Raw genomic sequence first — 11,050 nt, forward strand, 5'->3', positions numbered from 1 at the left:
CAAGACCTTTGAGATTCTCTCTCGTAGTTACTGGTGGCCTTCAATGAGGAGAGACGTCAAAGAGTTTGTTGCTTCCTGTGATTTATGTTCTCAGTTCAAATCCTCCCGCAGAACTCCAGCAGGGTTGCTGCGACCACTACCCATTCCGTCCAAGCCTTGGACCCATATTAGTATGGATTTCGTTACTGATTTGCCACCAAGTAAGAATCACAATACTATTTGGGTAGTGGTAGACAGATTTTCGAAGATGGCTCATTTCGTCCCTCTGCCCGGTTTACCTTCCTCGTCTACTCTGGCTGAACATTTCATTAAAGAAATCTTCCGCATCCATGGATGTCCGTCTGAGATTGTGTCGGATAGAGGAGTACAATTCGTTTCCAGATTCTGGCGGTCCCTTTGTAAAACCTTGGGCATACGATTAGCACTCTCATCTTCTTACCATCCGCAATCTAACGGACAAACAGAACGAGTCAATCAAGATCTTGAGACCTTTATTAGGATGTTCTCTTCAGCCAACCAAGACAACTGGGTAGAATTGCTCCCTTGGGCTGAATTCGCCCATAACAACATGTACCATGAGTCATCATCCAAAACTCCATTCTTTGTGGTCTACGGTCACCATCCGTCTTTTCCGGAATTTCCTGCCCTCCCGCCCACCCAAGTTCCTGCTGTGGAGACTGCTTGTCAGACCTTCAAAAATATCTGGTCTCAGGTCAAAACCTGTTTAAAGAAGACATCTAACAAATATAAGTCTTTCGCAGATAAGAAGAGGCGGGCTATTCCACCACTAAAAATTGGAGATCGTGTCTGGTTATCTACCAAAAATATTCGTTTGAAGGTTCCATCTATGAAATTCGCCCCTCGTTTTATTGGTCCATATAGGATCATTCAAGTTATCAATCCAGTATGTGTTAAACTTCTTCTTCCTAAGAATTTTCGGATTTCCAATGCCTTCCATGTGTCCTTGCTCAAACCTCTCATCATCAACCGTTTCTCAACTCCTCCCTCAGCTCCGCAGCCAGTTCAAGTTCACCAGGAGGAGGATTTCGAGATTACTGAGGTATTGGATGCAAAAATTTCGCGAGGAGTCCTCCGTTTCCTCGTTCATTGGAAGGGCTTTGGTCCTGAAGAGCGTTCATGGATCAAAGCTGAAGATCTTAATGCTCCTGCCCTTCTGAAGAAGTTTTATTCCAAAAATCCGGACAAGCCCGGTTCCAGGCGTTCTGTGCCCACCTTTAAAAGGGGGGGTACTGTCACTCACCGGACTGTGAGTGCTTCTTCCCGGACATTTAGGAACCGTGGTCGTCCTCCATCCTGAGGGACTGCGCATGCGCAGCCCTTTCTATTCCTCCAGTGTATGTTCCTTTAACTTAATTGGCAGATCAGGCAACCTCCCTATATTAAGCACCTGTGGTCAACACCACGTTGCCTGATCTTGGAGTCTCATTCCCCATGAGTCTCTGAAGGTGTTCCTGTGTTTCCTCGTTTATTCAGCCCAGCTGATTCCTGTGGTTTCCAAACCACTTCTACCTCTGTGGTTTCCAAACCACTTCTCCTACTGTGGTTCCCATACCACTTCTACCATCTACTGCATCATCGTGACTGTGAGCTGATTCCTATCCGCTGCCTCCGTGCACTACAGTCTTCTAAGCACTTTAACTCCACCTTGTATCATTGGGACTGTTAGCTGATGCCTATCCGCTGCCTCCGTGCACTACAGTCTTTCATTCACATCCACTCACCTGTTCATGATTGTGACTGCCCGCTGATTCCTATCCGCTGCCTCCGTGCACTACAGGCTTCAACCTGCAACTCGTCTGTGTTTCATCATCGTGACTGCTAGCTGATTCCTATCCGCTGCCTCCGTGCACTACAGTCTTCAACCTGCAACTCGTCTGTGTTTCATCATCGTGACTGCTAGCTGATTCCTATCCGCTGCCTCCGTGCACTACAGTCTTCAACCTGCAACCCGTCTGTGTTTCCTCGGGACTGTTTAGCTGATTCCTATCCGCCGCCTCTGTGCGCTTCAGTCTTCAGCCCTTGTCAACTCTCCCGTGTTTCCTGGAGTCTGCTGCCACTATTGCTACCCGCTACTCTCCGTGATCAACTGTTTCAGTTCAACTCTGCTCTGGTGTCCCATCGTTACTGCACCTGCTGGTTGCTATTGGCTACCTCCGTGTTCCCGCAGAGACCCGCTGCTGTTGCTTCTCAGCGCTACGCATCCATCTGCTGCTGATCCGCTCTCCACGCCTTCCTGGGTTCCCTGCTGGTCTACCTACCTGTGCGCTGCACCTGCTAGACCACCGCTTCACCCATCCAGGGACTTTGCATCCTGCCGGCCTCCTGCCGTTCAGGTATCTCTGCACTTCTGTCTGACTGCCTTCTCCTGAACCACGGTATGCATACTTCCCATTGACTGTGCTGTGTATTGCATACCTTGCTGGACTGTGTGGGTTCTCCTCTGGAGTGTACTATCTACTGAGTCTATTGCCATCATTGACTGTGTTATCTCATGCTGGATTACTTCAAGAGACTTTCTATATTGGCAGTGTTGTTCAGTCATTTATACATTTATATTGTGCATGTTACTGTGGATCAAAGTCAAGGTGCCCGTGTATATATTGTGTTGCAGTCTCTCCCCGTGCACCTCCTCACATATATATTCAGTGGTACAACTTGCTAGTGGCAGACCACTGACCCCTGTTTCCAGTTTCACCCGTTCCAGTATTCTCTCACATAGCAGTGGTACAACTTGCTAACGCAGACCACTGACTCCCCGGATACCTCCACTTGGATTCCATTCCTTCACTCAGACAGCGGTACAACTTGCTATCCGCAGACCGCTGACTCTCATCACCTCCTCGTTTCTGTTGGACATTCCTCCTCACTATAGCAGTGGTACAACTTGCTACTGCAGACCACTGACTACCTTCACGTGTCCTTTGTCCATACAGTTCCTCGTGTATTACTACCTCCATATTGCCAGTGCTGCTAGTCATAGACTTTCCTGAGCATCTCATCATCTGCTATTTCCTGTTCCGTGATCACCCTGCTACCAGAGTACCATATTACCACCTATACTGCTCTGGTAAGCCTATCACCTGGTGATCCCTGGGTAAAGACTCCTAGTGCCCGTGACAGCCATGTAGCGAGCTCGTTCAGATAGAATGGATGCCACATTAATGGTGGCAAATCTTGTAGGCTGGGAAGCCATCCTTACAGAGTTATAGAAGTAGAACCCAAAATAACTTCTTTACTTGTCTGGTGGAGTCCTCATCTGAGGAACCTCACCTTTTCACACTGACCCCTACAGGGATTCCCTTGCCATCAGATAGGTGGACCTCCTCACAATCTGAGCTAGCATCTACTTGTAGACCAACACTCTCAGCCATAACCAAACCAGGTGTAAATATCTCCCCACCAAATATTTGTGGTGTATCTAGGTCAATAATTAAAGAGTTCAGGGAAACCTGAACCGGAGGAACCAAGAAGTCAGGAACTAGGGGTTTAGGGGAAATGGGAACCAGGGGAGATCTAGAGCTAAAGGGGGATTTTGGGCAGAAGTAGGCACAACCAAAGGGGGAGGAAAATCACAGGAGGAAGGGGGGACTGGGAGGGAAGGGAGGTAAGGACAACGGGGTGCAAGGAGGGAAGGGGATAGCTTCTCTATATATAAAGGGTTGGTATTGGGATTCACCGTTATCTATAAAAAAATCCTTTCCTGTTGCCTTTCCTACTAATTCTCCATGTTTCTTGTCCCTAGGTTTTTCGTATACTACACTGGGTTCGCAAGGGACTGAAGTTTTTGATTTCTTTTGTCTCGTCACTTTAGGTTGAAAAACCAGGTTACCTGTACCATTCCTCACCACCTCTCCTTCTAATTCCTCATCACTGGAGAGTATTTAAAACTGGTTCACCAGGATCATCTCCTTACTTTTACCCTTTCCTGTACCACTCCTCTTCCCCTTTTTCTTCTGAACCCTAAATTGCCCATCGTCCACCTGACTTGAGGCTTTATCGGGGGAATCAGCCTGAGCCGAACCCCGAGCTAAACTGGACACTGAAGGAAGAGAAGGAGAAGGGGGGGGGGGAGGGGTACGGGTGCATTGTTTTCTACTTCCATTTGCTCTGCAACCTTGGCCAATACACTGTCCGGGATGTCCTGATTGTTATGGAAAGCTTGCGGACATCTATTAAAAGAATGGCCTTCTAGCCCACATAGATTACATTTTATGATGGAACATGTTTTGGCCTCATGTCCCAAACCCCCATAATGCCCACATTTGATGGTGGGGCATTTCCTGCTGAGGTGACGGAAGTCGCCAAAGTGATGGCACATCCTTCGCTGGCAGGGGTAGAACAGCTGGATACGGTCGCGACCAATAAAGGCCGCCGATGGAATATGCCCCGTGACACCCTTGCAGTTTTACCACGGCTGACCATCCGCCACCCCAGAGGTGAGTGCCGGGGTCCAGGACTCTCTCCAAAGGAGATACTACATCTGCATAGCGTCTTAGCCAGTAAGTTAAATCCGCAACTGGGATGGACTCATTGCGAACAAGCAATGTTATTTTAACCCTCTCTTGAAGGGTAATAGGGATGGCAAGAAAATTTAACCAGGGTGTTGTACCTTTAAGACTAGCCCACTTCATCCAAAACGTTTGCAGCCCTTGGTATGACATAAAGCTCAAGTCATATTCCGGGGAAGTAACCGGATGAATGCAAGCAAAGAAATCAGTAGCCCTAAAACCAAAATGCAAAAACACTAAGTTTAGAAAATCTGGTCTACTTGGGAGGGAATCCTCCCCCATATACCTTAATTGCACTACATTCCTTCGTTTAAAAGGTTGGCCAGATGACTGAGCCTGGGGTTGGGGGTTATGCACTCTATCCTTTGAACTGCCTCATACAACATTCGCATAAGACATAACGCCCGGTATAGATGCTGCCAATACCCCATTATTTACCACTGTGGAGAGAGCTGTGGAAACCTGACCAGACCCAGAAGTAGAAGGACCATCACCAGGGCAAGTGGTACTCTGCACAACATTCTTTATCACTTTCGGATTGTTAACCCCTTCTACCTGTGGAATCATGCAAGGCTTTGTTTTCACTGAAATTTCTATGGCATTTAACGCGGCCCTGGTACCTTCTGACACTTTCAGAGGGCCAAAAATTGATTCCACTATCATAGTCTGCACAGGAGACAATGTACTCCTATCTATTTCAGATATACCATCAGAGGCAGCATTTACAGAAGCAATATCAGAAACACATATAGTATTTAACTTAGGCAAGTCATTCACACTCAAAGGGTTAACTTTAACGATTACTGAGTTACCAGTGCCGTATTCTACACTGCCGTTTGCCATGACACTCAGTCCCGAAGCATTAGACTGATTTCCTTTGTCTTCCGGTACAGCCGGACAAACTAAGTGACAGCCCGCTACGCCTTCCGCCCTCAGGATACCACTCACATCCGGCTGCTTTGCCGCAATCAAGGCTGGGGAAGAGGATGTCGGTCCAGCTGCACACGCTGTCGCCAGACCCGCGACCCCCCCCCCCCGCCTCTGCACCAGACGCTTGTGGCCCCATCACTGGTGGCTCCCCTTGCAGGGCTCTAATAGTGTCATATAATGGGATAGACAGCACACTGTCTGTGACAGGTGTGTGCACATTAGCAGGCAATGGCTCAGAGTTCGTTAAGTGTTGACCAGTGTTCATTTCTCTTTCCTGATACAGACGATCATTCAGAAAATTCATTAAGCTAATCTTCTCAGTCAATACTGACTCCATTTCCACAATTTCACAAGAAAAAATTGGACGATCAGAACTATATGCGTTATTACGTTTCTTCCTTTTTAGGCTAATTTGGCGACGCAGTTTAACCACCAAGTTCTCGAGCTGACGAATTTGATCCAATAGGGGAACCTCCTCGGGCATACCCTTAACGTCTGGTGGATTAACCCCTGCTGCGATCTCCTCAAGGTGAGTGGAAGTAGTACCCATATCAGGAACTGCAGTTGCAATTTTTGCCTCTGGGGTTACTCTGGACCCTGAGGTTCTCTCCCCATCTTCCTTAGGATCTGTCACGAGCCGCGGCGGTCTCCACAGCCGCCGCGGCTCGCTTCCTGTGCCCTCTGGTGTCCCGGTCGTCAAGGTGACTGTTGGATTGCCAGTGTATGACCCCTTGCCTGGATTTGGACCCTGCCTGTGTTTCTTGTGACCCGACCTCTGGCGTGTTTACCGACCTTCCTGTTTGCTCGTGACCCTTGACCTAGGCTTGTTTACTGGATTTGCTGTCTGCTGCCGGCCCTTGACCTTTGGCTGGACTCCACTTCGCTTACCTGGGTTCTCCCCAGCCGGTACACACTTCACGACTCTCTGTCAGTCTGTGGCTAAGTCTGTCCCCACCACTAGGGGTTCCAGTGAACACCTGACTGGCAGAGCAGACTCCGGGTTGTGCTGTATCGGCTAGAGGGGTTCCTAACATTATAACCGATCAAAAACAGAAATTCCAGAGACAAACATTGGAGTGGATGAAAGCGAAACCAAAGCCCCTCCATCTCAAGTCCTGGCTGGCCATGTTGACACCCTGTATCAAATGCTCCAGGGATTGTCCGAGCATTTGTCTGCCCAGGAAGAGGCCGTAAGGACTTCACAAGCTACTTCAGCTCCCACTTGTGAACCTAAGATGAATCTGCCGGATCAGTTCTCCGGAAATAGATCCTTGTTCCGGAATTTCAAGGAGAGCTGCAAGCTTTACTTTCGGTTGAGACCCCGGTCTTCTGGTTCAGAACAACAGAGAGTCGGGATTATCATCTCCCTCCTTCAGGGTGACCCCCAGTCCTGGGCCTTCTCTCTGCCACAGACAAGTCCTGCCATGCACTCGGTAGAAGCCTTCTTTGACGCATTAGGTCTGCTATACGATGACCCGGATCGAGTGGCCTCCGCTGAGGCTCATCTACGGGCCTTAAAACAAGGCCGGCGATCGGCCGAAGAGTACTGCGCTGAATTCCGTAGATGGTCGCCTGACAGTGGATGGAATGATCCAGCGTTAAGCAGCCAGTTTCGCTTAGGACTGTCAGAACAGATTAAAGATTCATTAGTGCAATACCCTTCTCCTACCTCATTGGAGAATCTTATGCAGCTCGCCATTAAAATTGACAGGAGAATTAAGGAGAGCAACTCTGAGAAGGAGGCATCTTCCTTTCCGTCTGCTTTTATTTCTGTTTCCACGGATGGTGAGGAGCCTATGCAGTTAGGAGCGTATCGCCTCTCCCCTGATGAAAGAGACAGAAGACGGTCACAAGGCCTATGTGTCGAAGTCGTATAATTGGATGAACGAAAAGTATATTGGTTAATATTGTTTTATCGTGCGATTGTACTCAGCATGCCACGCTACACGGGGCATGGCTCTATCAATGCACTTATCATCTCCCGCCTTGACCACTGCAACCTTCTCCTCACTGGCCTCCCCCTCTCCCATCTCGCCCCCCTCCGATCTGTGCTTAATGCGGCTGCTAGACTCATCTTTCTCTCACGCCGCTCCTCCTCTGCCGCCCCTCTCTACCAGGCCTTACACTGGCTCCCTATCCCCTACAGAATACTCTTTAAACTTCTCACTACCACTTACAAAGCTCTCTCCCAGTCTACTGCCCCCTACATCTCTAACCTCATTACCATTCACACTCCTGCCCGCTCCCTGTGCTCGGCTAATGACCGTCGCCTCTCCTCCACTCTAATTACCTCTTCTCACTCCAGAGTCCAAGACTTCTCCCGAGCTGCCCCCCTGCACTGGAATGACCCCCCTCGCTCCATCCGTCTCGCTCCCAATCTGTGCTCCTTCAAACGGCCTCTCAAAACTCACCTGTTCCTGAAAGCCTACCAACCATCCACTTAACCCCTCATCCACTCTGCTTGTTCTCCCCCCTCTCCCCTGGTCTCTTCTTCTCCCTTGCATCACTGCCTCCCTCTGTGCCTGTTTTGTTCACCCTCCCTTAGGATGTAAGCTCGCATGAGCAGGGCCCCTCTCCCCTCCTGTCTCCATACCTACTCTTTTGCTCCGCCCTCACTCCATATGTCTGCCCGGAGTTTCTGAAGCATCGGTACTTTGTGTTTATTGTTCAGGTGTTTCAAAAGATAAAGAGTTTGGACTCATATTAAAGCTTATTTCACCAGCATTAACCCGGTGTAGACGGATACAAGATACAAGCTACAAGCAATATGAGATTAATGCTAAAAAAAGACTTTTGTGTGGGTCAGTTTGAACTGGTCATTCAGAGTCAAATCATGGGAACAATAGGGTGGGGGATGTTCCCCTCACCCTTTGTAAGGATCAAATGAACTGACCTATAACTTGCAAGGAACTAGAATGCCATCAAGCCTGGACCAATGAAGATCTCACTAAGAGTTGTAATCTGTACAGTATATACAAGCATGTTGGCCTTTGTTAGTTCTCTTGGAAGCCGGAAATGTGACGGCATGGTTGCATTCATTGAACCTGAGTGAAACCTATAAGGAAGATGTAATGTGTTCAGTGTTTTATACTTTCCTGTTTTAATGTAACATCTTTAATAGGTATCATGTATCGGCTATATTGTACTGTATTGTACTTATTTATTGAACTGCTAAACAAATTGCTTTTGCTAAATAAATTGCTTGTGCTTCGGAAACACAATACAATCGCTTGGACAATGCTTATTTGAAACGATAGAATTACTTTAATATATGTCTCTATTGTGGTACTAAGGGCCACTTCTCCTGCTCCTGCCCTAATAAACCGGGAAAAGAGCATGCCTAGGGAATGAGGGGAAAGTTCACCTAGGTCTGCAAATTGTTTCCCCAAAGAATGCTGTATTGATTCCTGCACAACTCACTTTCGGTGCCGGTTCTGTGGCCCTGTCGGCCTTCATTGACAGTGGAGCTGCAGGGAACTTCCTCGACATCGGGTTTGCCCGCTCCGCGGGGATTCCAACTGTGAACCTTAAATCCGCCATTACAGTCTGTGGTTTAGATGGGAACCCATTGCCTGGAGGCAAGATTAATTGTGAGACTCCGCTAATACAGTTGAACATTGGAGCCCTTCATTCAGAGTCCATAACTTTTCTCCTTATCGACTGCTCATCGGTTCCATTGATCCTGGGTCATCCTTGGCTTTCCCGTCATAACCCTGTTGTGGATTGGGTGAAAGGAGAAATTGTCCAGTGGAGCTCTTATTGTACACAGTCTTGCTTGACTCTGCCTCTGCGAATGATTCAGCCTATTCCAGTGCAACTTCCTTCACAATATCATGAGTTCTGGGATGTGTTCTCCAAAAAGGCTGCTGACACTTTACCACCTCATTGTGATTTCGACTGTGCCATCAAGCTTATTCCTGGTTCCAAGTTACCCAAGGGGCGCTTGTATTCTCTCTCTGGTCCAGAGACCAAATCCATGCAGGATTATATTGATGAGAATTTAGAAAAGGGGTTCATCAGGCCATCTAAATCTCCAGTAGGAGCTGGATGTTTTTTCGTATCCAAAAAAGATGGGGGACTAAGACCCTGTATCGACTATAGAGGACTAAATCTCATCACAGTCAAGAACACCTATCCCCTTCCTCTCATCTCTGTATTGTTCGACCAACTAAGAAGCGCTACTGTCTTCACTAAAATCGACCTTCGTGGAGCCTATAACATCATCCGTATTAAAGAAGGAGATGAATGGAAGACGGCGTTTGTCATGTGCAAGCTAATTTTTAGGCATAAATCTGCAAATATATGTTTGTGAATTACTTCCTAGAAATAGTGTGACATGGTTCTCTTAGAAGCTGTTAGATCAATGGGTTGTGTGTATGTTAAACTGCCCAGGGGGGCTGGTAGATAAGAGTAGCACCTTATACCATTTATGGCAGGACGCAAATGTGAAAGCCTTTGAGCCTTTGAGGATATCTCTTGCAAGACAATGAAATCTAACACCTGTTTGGGAGGCCCCAGACATGCCGACTGCAGAGACAGAGTTGTATGGGAATGACAGATTCAAGCTGAATAGGGTCACAGGAAAATATCATATCATTTTCTCCAATATCATACCTACCAGAGGCATGTGTGGTATGCAGATGAAGGGAAACTTATGACCTGCTGTGTGGAGGTAAAATCAGGTTTGTAAGGCCTATGGGTGAGAAGTTAGGATAGAGAGACAGAAACTTGTCTCTACAGCATAATCATAAAACCCTAATTTGCATTCTTGAGACCTGTTGGTTCTGACCTCCCAGGAAGGGGGGCTGTGGGCTCTGTAGCTTGGCTTTAAAACTGTATTGAAAATGTAACTCTGGGTTCTTCTGAGGGAGTCATTTAATTGAAGAAGTCCCATTTGTTCTGCTCCTCCCGGCACCACAAACTTGATTCTAAGTGAGGTATCAATTCTGTGTTTTATCCTTTTTATTTTATAAGAAACAATTGCACTATATTTGTATGTCATTTTATTATCTTTTTATCTTAAGCATTGTGGATGTATCTTCCATATTAAATGACACTTAATAAGTTCTAGTCTCTGTGTTCTTATGAATTCACGCGACAGTTTGGTCCAGACGCTACCTAATTGAAACTGTGCAAACCTTGTGGTTTAAGTGAACTCTGATTAAAGTAGATTGTGTTGGATTAATGCTAGGGAGAACCGAAGGCTTCCTAAATAAGAGTGTCAGCTCTTATCCGGAACAACCTTGGTGGTGGTAATTAGTATCGCAAAGCTAGTGTGTGGCATAGATAGGGAAGTATTTAATCATTTTAGACAGACCAGGTGGTTGTCTTTGTGGTTGACCCTGTGTCACATATGCATCACGCAGACTCAGGTGAGTGCTGTTCGTGACAAATTGGTGGCAAGCTTGTGGGATATATTTTTAATTTTTTAAGAACTTAAGTGAATTAGGGTGTGTGATCCCTGAGAGAGGAAATACAGATTAATTCACCAGAGACTGAACTCAATGCTTACAACATTATAAGACATACAGCAATTGTTTCTTTCCCTCCCCTTCTCTTTTTTTTCTTATCTTTTTTTATTTGGCATTAAG

The sequence above is a fragment of the Mixophyes fleayi genome, chromosome 2 (assembly GCF_038048845.1).
Source record: "Mixophyes fleayi isolate aMixFle1 chromosome 2, aMixFle1.hap1, whole genome shotgun sequence".
NCBI lineage: Eukaryota > Metazoa > Chordata > Amphibia > Anura > Limnodynastidae > Mixophyes > Mixophyes fleayi.